This window comes from Alligator sinensis, unplaced genomic scaffold (assembly GCF_000455745.1).
Source record: "Alligator sinensis unplaced genomic scaffold, ASM45574v1 scaffold173_3, whole genome shotgun sequence".
NCBI classification, from domain to species: domain Eukaryota; kingdom Metazoa; phylum Chordata; order Crocodylia; family Alligatoridae; genus Alligator; species Alligator sinensis.
The window spans coordinates 548,766-563,706 of record NW_005842076.1 but is presented as its reverse complement, the minus strand read 5'-3'; positions in this window follow the sequence as shown (position 1 = coordinate 563,706).

The following is a 14,941-nucleotide window of genomic DNA, read 5'->3' as shown; positions in this document are numbered from 1 at the left end:
AGAGTGATGAACAAACTCCTATTGTAATAAATGAGGGAAAAATCCCTGACTTATAACAGACAAAGATATACTTGGGTGTTTCTGATGGACTGGTGCAATACAATGATGCTGGTACATTCAATATAAGTTTTAGAATAATTGCCTGGGAGGTAACCAGAAGAAGTACATTTTACTTTATCATGGTACATAAATAAAAGGGCAGACTAATTAATCACATAACTTACTAAAAGTGCTTTTTATTTTGCCATTTAGTATGCCAGAAAGATCATTTTCTTTAATGTATATATCCTGTATTAACATGATTTAATCCATCATGTTCTGTATTATGAAATTACTTTGTTTTACTCCCTGATCCAGCTGAAGATCATTAACCCACACTATTATCTAAGTCATACATCATTTAAGTGTATTACCTCATATAGCAAAAAAGCTACTTTCCTCAGTTACACACTGTGACTAAGGAATCATTTTTTCTAGACATCACTGACAAGTAGAGCTATTTTCATTAGAAAGCAGATGGTTCACTATTTGAATACTGTGTTACCTTCATGCTTGCCTGTAGTTTCAAGTTCCATGCCACCACTCAGATCATGCTTCTACTCTTTCAACATTCAAAAACATTCAAAACCTATCCCTATAACATGTGGAATATGCAATCACATTGTCTTCTCCCTAGACATAAATATAGAATAAATAAGATACATAATGTATTCACTTACAATAAATTAATTTCTGAAATTCTATGATGGTAGCTTAAGCTTCCACCATTTGGCAATTATGGCTGCCAGTAACTGAATTTAGACATCCAACTTTTAGATTTGACACAAAAAGGTAAAGTCAAATTCCAACCTCTTTGACAGAGATGAGGAGACTTCCAAAGGGACTCCAGTAACATCAGTGAGGTTATGCCATTCATGAATTCCCTTCAGTGGGGCTTCAGAGCAAAATTTGGACCTCTGTCACTTTGGCAGCTGCTAGTGACTCTTATTATCTATATTATGTATAGTACTATAATTGAAAATGCCTTAAGTTGTTTGTACTCTATTTGGACTTCTCTGATGTAGCTAGGTACTGTTATCTTCTAGTAAGCAGGAACCATAATGTGGCCATGGGTATTTGACAAGCACAATTGTTACTCAAGGCCTTCCCTGCCCACCACTTTGGGCTGGGGCCATTTCCCCCCTTCCCCTTCGGGCAGGGGCTGCGGCCTGGGCTGTTTCCCCCCTTCCCTTTGGGCCGGGGCCTGGGCCAGTCCCCACCTCTGCCCCGCCACTTTGGGCCAGGGCCATTTCCCCCTCCCCTTCAAGCCAGGGCTGCGACTACTCCTCCCCCTGCCTCTTTGGGGTCATGCCCTCCCATCGCATTGGGGAGGGGAGGGGAGGGCTGCATTGGCAGTGGCACACCACTTCTCAAGTACCCCCACCTGCTTCTCCATGCTGCCAGAGAACTCTATATAACAAAAGTCTAATATAAGTAATACATACCACGGCATATAGTTCAGAGAATGCTGAAGGAAGTGGCCTCTTCCTCTTCTGGGAGCAGCCACTGTGGAGCTACCATGAAAGCTTAGAAAAAGAGGATAGGATTTTTCATTGAAAACCAACATGCACTAGCTACAAACAAAATATTCCAGCAAACCGGTTTTACAAGAAAGTTAAAGTAAACAATTGACCCCCTCCACCCTCATTTACCAATGAATGTATAACGGTGCCTCTTTCTTTCAAGTCGCACATTGCAAAGCTGCGCTCAGCCAGGGACTCAAAGATTCCCTGAACCCAGTTCTGCGGCCTCCAGTCTTGTCGAACGCTGCATTCCCATATTTTTCTGTCTGGTTTTTATCTGTGTCTCATCTGCCTCCCCTTTCTTGTCGTTACTGTGAACGCGCAGTGCAACCACTGTTCCCCAAATTTATAGGCCTTGGGCGGGGCGGATTCCCCGCCCCCTGCCCCAGCCTCGTGCTGGTGTGAAAAAAAAAACAGACAGTACGGTGCCAGGCTGGAAAAGAGCACAAAAAGAAGGTAGGAAACGTGGGTAGAATAGCTGTGTGTTTGCAAAGTTTCTGGGTTTTGTGCAAAGGTTCTGTGGTCTGTGCAGGGCAGCCAGATGCAAGCCCTGGAGGCAGAACAGACTGGCCAGGCATCAGCCCCTGTGGGGGACTTTACAAAGTGTCTGGCAGCTTCCCAGGGTGGATTTTGCATACTGAGAGATCAGCCTAAGCCTAGGCAGGTACAAGTGGCAGGGTTTGGGGGTGACTGTGCTCAGCTGCAGGGGAGGACTTAGCAAGAGACTCCCAGTGCGGGCAGGGACTGTGGAGATCAGTTCACATGTGCCTCCTGCTGTAATTCATTAGGAAAGACATTATGGAGGGGTAGATTGGTATTTGCCCCCCCCACCCCTGCAATCTGCAGTGAATGACACACAGGGCTTACAGCGCTCAAAAGAGCATGTCTTTCAAACGCAAACGCCTCGCATCACATTAAACCTGAGCTAAAATTTTAAAGGATGAGGACTAAACGTTGTGTTGTCTACAAACACCTAAAGACACAATATTGGATAGTATCTGATAAGTATGTAGTAGCTGCCCCACACATCATAGTTTTTTTCCTTTTTTTTGGAGTTTCTTTTTATTATTGGTGTCATACATTTTTTTTAAATGACAGCTTAAAATAGAGGTGGCGTAGCTGGATTCAGGGATGGCTATTTCTCAATTAACCTACATGTAAACAAGCAATCTGGGTGCTCTGCTGTTATAGGAGAGGAGGATAGTAGCTGAATCATTTAATGGAATGATTTCCTCATAAATAACTGCACTTCATCCATGTTCTATATTCAAATGTTTCTTGCATTTAGGGAAGCTGAACTGTGGCAGCAAAAAGTATCTTAAATCATTGTTACCTTCTGGCACAGACAGGGTCAGACAGACAGGGTCAAGAACTAAAGCAAGTTTAGAATCAGTGAAGTGCTAAGGCCCTGTAGGAAGCAGCTTAAATATATTCAGGTCTCAGACCAGGTGTAGGGCACTCTGACCACCACACATCATGTTATAGCTTCAAGTCCATATAAACATAAAACCCAGTGCCAAAATGTCCAGACTTCTGAATTTGGATTGTTAATAAGCCTCACAGAAGGTTCCTGTATGAGAATGTGAATTTTGGATATGAGAGGGTGTTAGCCAAATGCAAAAAGCAGACTTTATTCAGTGCTCCATGTTTCCAGATGCTGAGAAATGGATTGCTTTAAAAAACAGGATGTTTGCATTTTTTGCCATCTGTCTTGTGCGGGGCGGGGGGCATAGTGTGCGTAGAGAAATGGTAAAGGAGAAGCATTCTGTTTTTCTAGTGTCATCACACTACTACTGTACAACTTCATCTGCTGTGATAAGCAGCCCTCCATTTTAATTAGCTTTAAACATAATAGTCGTAACTATAAAGTAAAAAAGTGACTCTTCTGATATCAGAAGGGAATTTGTTTTTGTTCTTGGGTGGTTTGCAAGCAGCATAAAATGATTACTTCAATTTGCTTTGTTTTTTTGCGGGGGGGTCTTGTAATAGGATAGCAAACTCAAAAGCCTGCGTACAACTTCAAGGTTTTTCTACTGAATCATTAGTGCTGATTCCTGGTAGCAGAGGGATCTGGTTAAGGTCCATTTGGTTTTTGAGTTATTAATTAGAGCAAAACTCCAAAACAGAATGAGTACATGTTAACAGAGGGTCTATGTGGTTGGCTGGAGATGGAGTAGGGACAGGCTCAGTCCATTTATAAACTGCTAGTCAGTATCCAAATAAAAAATGTTTGTCATAAAGACTTTGTATCTAACCATACTGATTTCTTACTAAATTAAAACATTTGTTTAAATAACTAATTTTGCAGGTAGTACTTAGCCACAACCTTTGCTAAATGGCCAGTGACAGAAACAGTCTGACACTTCCCACTGCTAATTTGAACTTAATATCTTGATGCAGTTTCAGGTAATTGAGCTCTTTAGCTTGGTGGGTTTAGATTTTTGTTTTGCACATGCATACACAGGTGCGCGCACACATACATACTTTTGTTGTTGTTAATTGTGGAGAAGGTAGGTAGATTTTTAGTATAAATAAATAATAAATAATTACCATTGTAATTCTTCTAAAAACTTGCTAACTTCTCACTTCCAGAGATGAACTTAAAACTTCACTTTAGAATTAATTTTGCAAGGTGCTAAAGCTGACAAATGGTTTGAAAATAGAAGATGCTTTCATTAGTGATGGGAGGTCTGAAGCTGCAGAAAGATTCAAAGAATTTATTATAAGCAATAGAAAATCTAACACATAGCACTCTGACAACTTAGAAGTAAGGCTTCAGTCTTCATGGAAGGTACAGCTTTTCTCTTCAGCAGGGCAGCTGGAAATCTGGCCGGGTGTAGAAGAAAAGAAGGTTATGTGTGCACAACACTTTAAAGCGGGTTAAATGCTTTTGCACCACTTTAATGTTTGCACACATCAGTGGTGTATTGCGCATTAATTCCAGGCACTATAGGAAATTTGGTGGTGTAATGTGCCTTAAATGTCTTGGGGTGCAACAAACTAAACAAACTAAAACTCCTTGGCTAGATAAATTCCTGGATAAATATGGTGGATCAGCCACAAAGAAGCTGCTTGTTGAACAGCAACCTCCTTGTGGTGTACACATATCCCATGACAATTTTAATGCATGCCCAGCTGGAAAGCTATAATATCACATAACAAATGTAACATCTTTCAGGCCCCATCTACATGTGCAGGTAAAGGCACAATTGAATCTAATGTGTGATCCACACAATTGCATTTCCTGCTATGCCCTGTGTGTATGGCAGGGGGTGTGATTGTGGGAATGCACATTAGATCTAATTGTGCCTTATGGCCAATGTAGGGGGAGCCTGATCCTGGGCTCCTCCTGCACTGGCAAGAAGCAGGCACCCCGCTTTGGTGAGGGTCTCCCAGCTGCAGAGGCCATGTGCAGCCAGGACCAAGAGTTCTTGCACCTGTTGGGGCTCTTGGCTTAATCAGGGGCGCTCAGCCCCTTGCCTGCCAGCCAGATCTGACACCTGGCACCATGTCATGCAGCCCACAGGGCTCCTCAAATTGTGTGGGGAGCCCCACGGGCTGTGGCCCTACATAGTAGATTGGGCCCAATCCCAGCACGTTAGGCCAGGGGATGGCAAGGACCCTGGCATGAGGGATGAGGCAGAGGCAGCACAGGGTTTCTGGAGCCCAGTCCTGGCATATGGAACAAGACAGAGGTGGCATGGAGCCCTTGGGGCTTGATCCTGGTGGGCAGAGGTGGTGCAGGGCCCCTGGAGCTTGATCCTGGTACACAGAGTCCAATACAGCCCATGAACTGGACCCAGCCACCTCATCTGGCTTGCAGAGCCAAATTTGAGCACCACTGACCTAAATGTGAAACTGTTTGGTACAACTGGGTCCTACCCAAATTTGTCTAAGTTTTTCCTCCAGCCCTATCCCTAGTGTGGAAATGACATGCCATGCATGAGGCACATGCTTCCCTCTTGTGATGGAGCTCAGTGAGGCCTTATTGAGTATTAGAAATAACAAACGTACAGTGATAATGTTTATGCTGGTATTTCTCACAAAAGACAAAGTAAAGTAATTCTTGTTATATAGTCACTGAATTAATATTGTTTACTGGTTTAAGTAAATTTTGAAGTGGCCATCTAATATTTGTGATGATTGGAGCAGAAGAGTTGTCATGCAATGTTTTTGTAGCCTACTTCACTACACTTATACATTCAGTCTCATGTATGTGGTGCCTTAGAAAGTGCCCTATGGTATTCATATGATGAATCCTAGGATATTTGTATTTCTTTGTAATACAGGGTTATTGAATTGTTATGCTGTGTTCTCTAGTGTAGACTTTCTTGTTTTGTTCATCTTATATATTTCTGATCCGACCCTGCAGAAATCAACAGGAGGACTGCCATTAAGTTAAAGGACTTGTGGATCAGGGAAGTCTTCAGTAGACTTCTGTACCGGGGGAGAGTGCTCACATTATCTTTAACAAATATGATAAACACACCAAGTTAATAAGCAATCAATTAACACACGGTGGAAAAGCCTTGAAAAAACAAGACCCAAACACTTGAATTATTTAACGAATCATTTTTCTAGTTACCTTTATAGTTATAAGGCCCCTGTCATCTTGGTATCCAGGAACTGAAGTAAGTTATAAGTAAGAATAAAAATGTTGAGTATTTAGTGTTGTCTGTCTCTATTCTGCCAAGTTGCAGTGTTTGTGAACAAATTAATGTTTAAGAATTAGCATTTGCTCCCTAAAGTTGACTGATTTCAGTTAAGAATTAGCTTTTCAGTTTATAAGTAAAAGTTACTTTATTGCACTTTTGTTTTTAAAAGGCAAACCTTTGCACAATGACATAAAGAATAACACAGACTTTACAGCTGTGCTGTTTTAAACATTTCTCATTGTCCATGGGCAGTCCAGTATTTTCGTATACTTTCCCCTTACAACTCCTTCCTGGTTATTGATCAAAAGGAAACTTCCTATGGAGGAGATTGTCAAGTCAAAAAGACTGAAACACATTACAACATTTTGTCTAGCATTATGAAACTATGGACATATTTTTTTCCTTTCTATGCAATGGCACCAGCTGCATATTTTCTTGGCTTCAAGGAAAGTATATCGGGTGTGTGTAGATGAAACGAGGGCCCTAAATTGAACCCCTGCTTCAATTTAGGGCTCTTTAAACCACCGTGTCATGCACACACCCCACACTTACCTGCCTCTGGTGGTGGGGAGGAGAGGTCAAGCTGCCAGCAGGTGGAGCGGTCCCTGGGCTGGGGGCAGGGCTGGTGCTTTCCTCTGTGGCAGCAGCGACCCCCCACCCCTGGTGGTATCTGCCTGCAAGCACCTGGCTCGGGCAGTCCCGGGGGGCACCACAGCCACGGAGGGAAGCACCAGGCCCCTGCACTGCTCATGCAGACAGGCAGGCTCCCAGGGAGGGAATCAGGCTCGCCGCTTTTCTTGGGTGGAGCCTGGCTTCCCATGCTGCTGCCAGGGTGCCTGCATGGCATCCTACAGAGCCCCTGAGCTGCATGGAGCCGGTGCTTCACTCCGCGGCTGTAGGGGCAGCAAACTAAAACTACAAGGAGTTGGGAAAATATAAGAGGCTAGATAAATTCCTCCAACCTACACCTGATATAGCTTGTTCAGACTTGGCTAAAATATTTCAAAGTGGTACATACTAACGCTGGGCATATGTACACATGGTCTAGGGTGGTGGTTGGGGGAGTTTTAATTAGAGTGGCTCTCAGGATCCTCCCTAATTAAAATGGCTACAGCATCTCATATATTTCGCATCCCCATGTTTCAAATCAGTGGCAGGGGTACTTTAACTAAAGCTTGTTCAACAGATCTGGCACCTGGTATGTGGAACAAGACAGAGGTGGTATGGGGCTGTTGGAACTTGATGCCAGTGGGCAACAGTGGTGCTGAGCCCCTGGGACCCAGTCCTGGTACACAGGTTCCAATCCAGCCAATGAACTAAACCTAGGCCCCTCATCTGGTCTGCAGAGCCACAAGTTTGAGCACCACAGACCTAAATGTGAAGATGGTTAGAACAATTGTCCAGTAAGCTTTAGTTAAAGTGCCCCTGCCACCACTTTGAAATGTGGGGATGCTGAATACATGAGATGCTGCAACATGCTGGACCATTCTGATTAGAACGTTCCAGAAGACTTGAGTCAGCTCCAATGCATTCTAATCAGAACATGTCGGAGCACATGTAAAAGTGCCCACTGACACCAATAGCTTATATTGGGATAGATTTTGAGCATGGCAGTAGCAAAACCATGGTTAGTCTAGCTTTCTCTGACCATCTCCATACCCACACTAAGCTCAGTGTTTGTTATTGGAATAGGAGAGCTTAATTTCTGCTACTGCAATCCCAATCATATTGAATTTACATTTGTTTAAAGCTCACTTCATTTGTCACTGTATGACAACTCACTAGCAGGCAGATTCTGTCACCTTTACACCCAATGTGCAGTGCTACACCATATGCCAAGAATAATTGGTAATAGAATTGGATACATAGAAAAGAGTGAATTTTATTTAGTTTATTTTACGTAAGGTCTGTAAGGATTCCAAAGTGCAACAGTAAAAAGTGGTTTAATCACTGATTCTAAATGGCTAAGTAATGCCTTTTTCATCTGCACAGTTTACAGTTAAATTGTAGTGAACAAAAAGGCTGAATAAAGAGAAAATTAATGGGCTTACAACATTCAAAGAAAAGATAATAGATTTGCTTTGGTTCCAAATATCGTCAGCTAGATGAACATCAAGGACAATGTTTAGTTATAGATTAATAATTCAAGGTACAAATAGTTCTGAACAAATTGGGAGAAAACATAAAGCCACAATATGAAGCAAACCAGAGGCTGAAGGTCAGTCTGCATTTACTAACCATTCTGAGAGTTACATTATTTTAAGTATGACACAATACTTAAACTGGTGAACTTTGCAATGAGAATATGCCTGTACATTATACATAGAAGGAAATTATGCAGTTGACTGTAGTTGATTTTTACTTCTCTTTTTTTTAAGTCCATGGTTACTCAGTCAAATATAGATCCAAATGCACCTCTGTATAAGACAGCTATACTTTTACTATCAGTATGCTGGAGCAAAAATGGAAGGGGGCATGTTTTATCACCCCAGAGGTCTGAAGAAGGAAGCACAGCAGAAGCTGCAGGCAGGTTAAATGCTTGGTACAAATGTCACTGTTCATCACATTAACACTACTGCCCAAGGGACATTATGCCTCAGGGTATGAGCTGCTACTGTAGCATGTATGTAGATATATCCAGATTCACTTTATATTAGCTAACCTATAGCCGGAACATCACAGAGCCAAAGCTTCCTGAGAATCTGTATAAATGCTTGTGCGGTTTGTATGCACTGACCTCTGTCTTGCTATGGCTATACTTCTATCAGTAGCCAAGTGAGCTAGTTAATCTATATGAGCTGACCTATATGACCTGAAGTCACAGCCCTGACTGCAGTGAACACATGTCCTTAAATAAGGTCTCAATCACTGCTTCTCATACATTGCAGCTCTTGCTGTTGTGGTTCTCAAGATATAAAATATGGTCCTAGTGAAAAAAATTTAATATTTTAATATTTTAAAATTGTTCTTTGACAGAAGTTTAAATGGGAAAAAAACTTGACTGAGATAAAGGGAATCACATCAGAACAAAGACAGTGGAAAAGGAGGGGCTCTGAATTACAGGCGGTCCTCGACTTACAATGTTTCAAGTTACAACGTTTCACACTTACAACATTTATAAATTGACACCCTGTTTCAACTTTACAATCCCAGTTCAACTTACAATGCTTGATCCAATGCAATGCTATACCAGCGAACAAGATAACTGCGTCTGTCATCTCCCTGGAGAACATCTGTCCAAACTTCCCTAGATACTTTCTTTAAAAAAGTAGACAGGACTCCAGAAAAACCTGCAGCCAAGACTTCTGAGAAGACTCCAGCCAAGAGCCCTTCAAAAAGTCCAACCAAGAGCCCTTCAAAAAGTCCAGCAAAGTCACTTCAAAGAAGCCCTTCCAAATCAATATGATTGCTATTTACAATATAAATATATTAATGTAGCTATATTACTCATCTATAATTGATCAAGTACAACATTCTGGGGTATTTTTGGTGAAAATTAGGTATTGGGCCTTTGTTCAGGAACCAATCCCCCCATTTATAACATTGTTTTCTGTGGGAAAATCAGTTCCGAGTTGCAACGTTTTGACTTAAGACACGGTTTTCAGGAACCAATTGTGTCGTAAGTCTGATGACTGCCTGTACTCTGAATTCTAACTTCTTTCTGAGAGTGTTGGAGTTTGCTGGAGACCAGTTATATCCTCTCATCTGATGTGCCCCTACAAGGGGAGAAAGTTTTCCCATCCAAGCTGGGTATCCCAACTTCCCTTTACGAGCAGTTCTGGAGTTCAGGAGAGGTACTCTGAATTTACACTGCTGCAGCTGAAATTTGGAATCCAGTCTACAACCCTCACTTGTCGGCACTTGTCATTTTTCATGATAGCTACCTGTTTCCTGACAATAAACTCCGTTGACATTTTTCATGAAACTAAGAACGGGGAATTTGAAGCCTATGGGGTTTGTTTCTGCATTGATCTGTATTCCCCTTACAGCCCCACCAAATCTAGTTGAGGATAAATTTCCCCAATGTTACAAAGTTACTTAGTCAAGTTCATTCATCTCAAGAAAATAGTTTGGAGTTAACAAATACAGTGGCTGAAAGGAATTATATAAATAAATAAATAAATAAAGACATATTGCAGAATTGAATCAATATAAACAAGAGGTAAAATAATTAATTTGTTTTTAGGTGAAATAATTTTCCTGTATTAATATGGGCTAATTGAAGGCAAAGCTTCCAGTGGTTTCTACTGTTTTAGGGTCTGGCCTTCATGAATAACTTAGTCTGTGGCTAATTATATAAGCTAAATACATCACTGACAGCATGGTATAGGGAAAAACCCAACAAGCTGAAAATGTAAAAGTATATGTTTTTTTGTATGTTTGTATGTAGCACACACACATGCTTGTGTTTGTATAACAAATATGCCCAAATTATCATGCAGTGCCCTCCTGAAAAAACAGCCATGCTCTTGCAAAACATTTTAGAAACATTTAGAAAATCACAAGTAATTCTCTACTACATATAAAAGATAAGCAGAAGTAATTTGGTCGCACAATAATATCTAGTTTCAATTTCTCAACATTTCGTAACATGTAAAGATGTTTTGCCTACTAGTTTCAAAGAACAAATGACCTTTTCAAATTCATAATGAGGTATGAAATAAATGAAACAGTGTTCAAGGTGAGTCATTCATTAATCATAAGCAAAACAGTACTGAAATCAAGGACACTGCAGCACAAACTGTAAAAGTAATAGGTTGCATAATCAGTGTATTTAATATTAACTACATTATGTTTTTCATGTGAGTTCTGAGAAGTTGATTTTTTATGTTTACATGAAACTAATCCAAAGTAAATTTAATTTCTCAATATGATTTTGCCCAATGTTGCCCCCTTTTTAATAAAGCAAATACCCACTTTCATTAGTTACTTTATAATACAGATCTTGAGGGGCCTAACAACTCCCAAACTTACTTAGATTTTGGTCTATCAGGAATTCTACCATTGTTGACAAAGGGCTTGCCCTCAAAGCTGTCTTCTGTGTTTATGACAGACCTGCCACTGGAACATAAGTTGGCCAAAAATGGTGTTGTTTTTTGGGGGTTTTGTGGGGGGAAGTGTTTTGTTTTGTTTTTGTTTTTTTGCAAGAATGAAATTAAGCTCTTTAAATTCCTCTGTTAGAAGAAATCAGGTCTGCAGCTGGTTTGGACTATGTTGGTCTTTATTCTGCCAACCATGCCATTTGAACTGAAATCAATAGGAATTCCACAACAAGCTGGGGTAGTAGATGGCTCAAATCACAGATGCCTTTTGAAAAAAATAATGTATGTTATCGGTTTAACTTATATGGCTAGTAATAATAATATCATAATATTATTATAATAATTGTACCTATGTTGCATGTCAGCTACATCTGATCCAAATGCAGGAGAGGGCATCAGATGACTCTGTGATACACTCAGGAGTTAACATGTTTAGAAATCATATTGTTCCATTAACATTTGTTCTTTTATCTATGAGTGGATAACATACTGATACTATTCCTTTTCACTGGTTTCAGATCTTGTGTGAAAAAACAAGAATGAAAATTATTGATCTGTAACAAAAAGGTATTGTATTTTGTTACCCATGGTATTCCATACTGCAAAGTAACAGTCATATCACTTGTCAGCTTTTCATTCTGGGTATGTCTACTAGATATTCATATGGAGCAGTGTATATAGCATGTCACTGATAAGCAATGTGTAGCAAACTACCTTTTGCTTCTTTGTGAGGCACATCACCTACCATGAAATGCTGCAGCCTATACTGGAAAATGTTGTAATAAGTGTAAGTTAGAGATACTGTACTGGTTTATACACAGGTTTGTTTTGTGATGAAGAATTAGGCTAGAATCTTTCTTTTTTTCCTTCACACGCAAACACATGTATGTAGTGGCATCTTCAGTTTTCTGGTTTCACCATTATTTATCATATTCGCCTACAGTTACAATGGAAAATGATCACAAATGAGTTTTAAACAGTATTGTAAATAATGGTAGATTTTAAAGGATGCTTATTGTATGCATATGTGCTGAAAAAATGTATTAAGGAAATATTAAGACTGAGATGTTTAAGCCAAGTAGTTGAGGTAATATAGCCAAATAAAATTATTTAAAGGGATTTTATGCATGCATTTTCTTCTAGTCTGACAACACAATCCCAATTCAATTAGTTGAAGTTGAGTTGAGGTCTCAATTTAGGTTGAGATTTCTTTTAGCAGTCTAACAAAGTTATGTGCTTGATTCCTTCATATTTTCATGGGATTTAAGTGAATGGTTCACTTATGTTCCTTTAAAAACTTCAGCCCTAGTAAAATTTTATCTACACTTCATCTCCAAAGCCAGATTTCATATGCATCACATTCAAACTTTTCCCTTATTAAATATAAGACACTTTTCTTAATCAAGCTATGTTTGCATATTTGTAGATACATTGACTTCTCAGCTTAATTTCTGTGTTTTTCTAAAAGGAGCCTGTTCCTTTAAGAGCCCAATCCTGCCTTCTTGTCGAACAGATAGCTTTGTACACCATAGAATAGGCAAATTCTCTCTTAACCAACACCATTTATGTATCTGTTTAAAAAGTCATTTGCTGGTGTGTAAAACCACAAAATAGGCATGGTATGTCTATGTCTAATGCTTTGATACCTATCATTATTTTTCTGTGTTTCTGTTAATTATTGTAAAATGTTTTCCTTCTTTTAAATAAGTTTCTGAAGGTGAATCTCAGCTGAATTTCTGTATCAATTGAATAAAGGGGTCCCTGTATTTTCTTCTTTCATGGATTTTCCTTTCTATTTAGCAAAGAGAGGCTAAGTTTTAAGATTCTTTTTACCTCTCATTTATCTAAAAGTATGCCTATTCTACTCTAAGGTTTTTACATTTTATAAATTATACTGGTGTTAGATTCTCACAGTTCTTAAGGTGTTTCTTCCTTATATGTACACCAAGTCTCAAGGTGTTAAATCCAAGTCATAGTTATTCCTGTGATTCTCACTAGGTTCTTTTGTTGGTGGGTTTTTTGTTTTTGTTTTTGGGTTTTTTTCCTATCAAGAAATATAAAGTGTATGTTCTTTAATGACTAGAACAGTGTGAGACTACAGTAGGTGGATGGAAAAGGTCACACTTGTTTAATTTTAGTGATGATTTGAGTGCTTTATTCTTCAAAGTAAGATGGAGAAGTTTGCCAAGTTCTGTCAAAAACTGAAATCCTACAAAAACTAGCACCCAGGCATATCAGATAGGAGATTCTCTAGAATGTGGTTTCCTTTGTCTTGATTATATGAAACAAAGAGAGGCCAGTGATTTAAATGGTGCTTAGGTTGTAGTTCCAAAGCAAATAGATTACATATGAGATAAAAACTCTAAGGACAGGATTGTCAAGACTGCTTTTCTGAAGCAAAATGGTTAAAGACAGGTTCACATTGTCACTCTGTGGTCTTGCTGCTTGAGTGCTTTTCCCAGGCCCCAAATAAATTTTTAACTCCCTGCTTTTAACCTAGGATGAAATATTAGGATAAGAGACAGAACATGCTTGCTTCTCAAGACCTAAGTAGAGTGGTCTCCGTAATTCCAGGAGGTTTCTAGTCATGTCAGTTAGAAAATCTGCAAGGGTTCCCCCAGATTCTAGCACAGGTCAAACTATTCCCAGCTTCAGCAGCTCAGTCTCTAGCCTTCCAGTAAATTTAGTTTTTGTGCAGCTCTCCTCAGGTTACACCAGCAGTAGAATTAATTCACAGAGACATCTTGACCCCAGTTCTTAAAATATGCTATCATGGCACCAATGAGTATGTGACAAGAGGGCAATATTCTCTTGCTTCTTCCCAAGGAACCTCCACACTGAACAGAATCACAGAGAATTAGGGTTAGAAGAGACCTCAGGAGGTCATCTAGTCCAACCCTCTACTGAAAGCAGGGCCATCCTCAAAAAAGCCAAGGCTTTGTCTAGGGGGTCTTAAAAACCTCCAAGGATGGAGATTCCACAACTTGTTTGGGTAGCCTGTCCCAGTGCTTTACGATCCTCCTTGTAAAAAAGTTTTTTCTAATATCTAACCTAAACTTCCCATGCTGCAACTTGAGTACTCATACCTGCTACTTTAGTACTGTCATACATAGGTGCATTACTTCCTGTACCTCCCACAAATGCAAACTCTTACTCTGCACAGAAGAGCTTCAGTTATTTTCCTACCAGAAAACCTCTGATTGTGGAGATGAGAGGCTAGATTAGTTCCAAAAGGGAAACTTTTCTGAGGTGTTTGGGCCTTTTAACTTTGGACATGTCTATATGTGACACTGCATCACTGTAGCAATGTGCTATGGTGACAGAGTCGGCAGGCTGTCACTGCACCATCATTTAGTACTTCCTAAAGCAAGTACTAAATGACTGTGCAGTAACAACTGCGCCATGAGGTGGGGGCATGTGCACACAGGCCCATTAGGCCTTAGGCTTGTAGTTCACTTATTCCCTCTTGAAAATTTGATTAATATACACAAAATCCATGCACTGAGGTGCTCCTTATATATTTACTACTGTGAGTTAGTTTGAGCCATTTTTTTGCATCCCTGCTTCATATTCCATTTGGAATACATTCTGAAAATTATATATAATTCATATTTTCCGTTCTCAATTTTTATTACGAGATTCTTTCTATACAATATTTATTTATTTTAATGTTATATCTGTG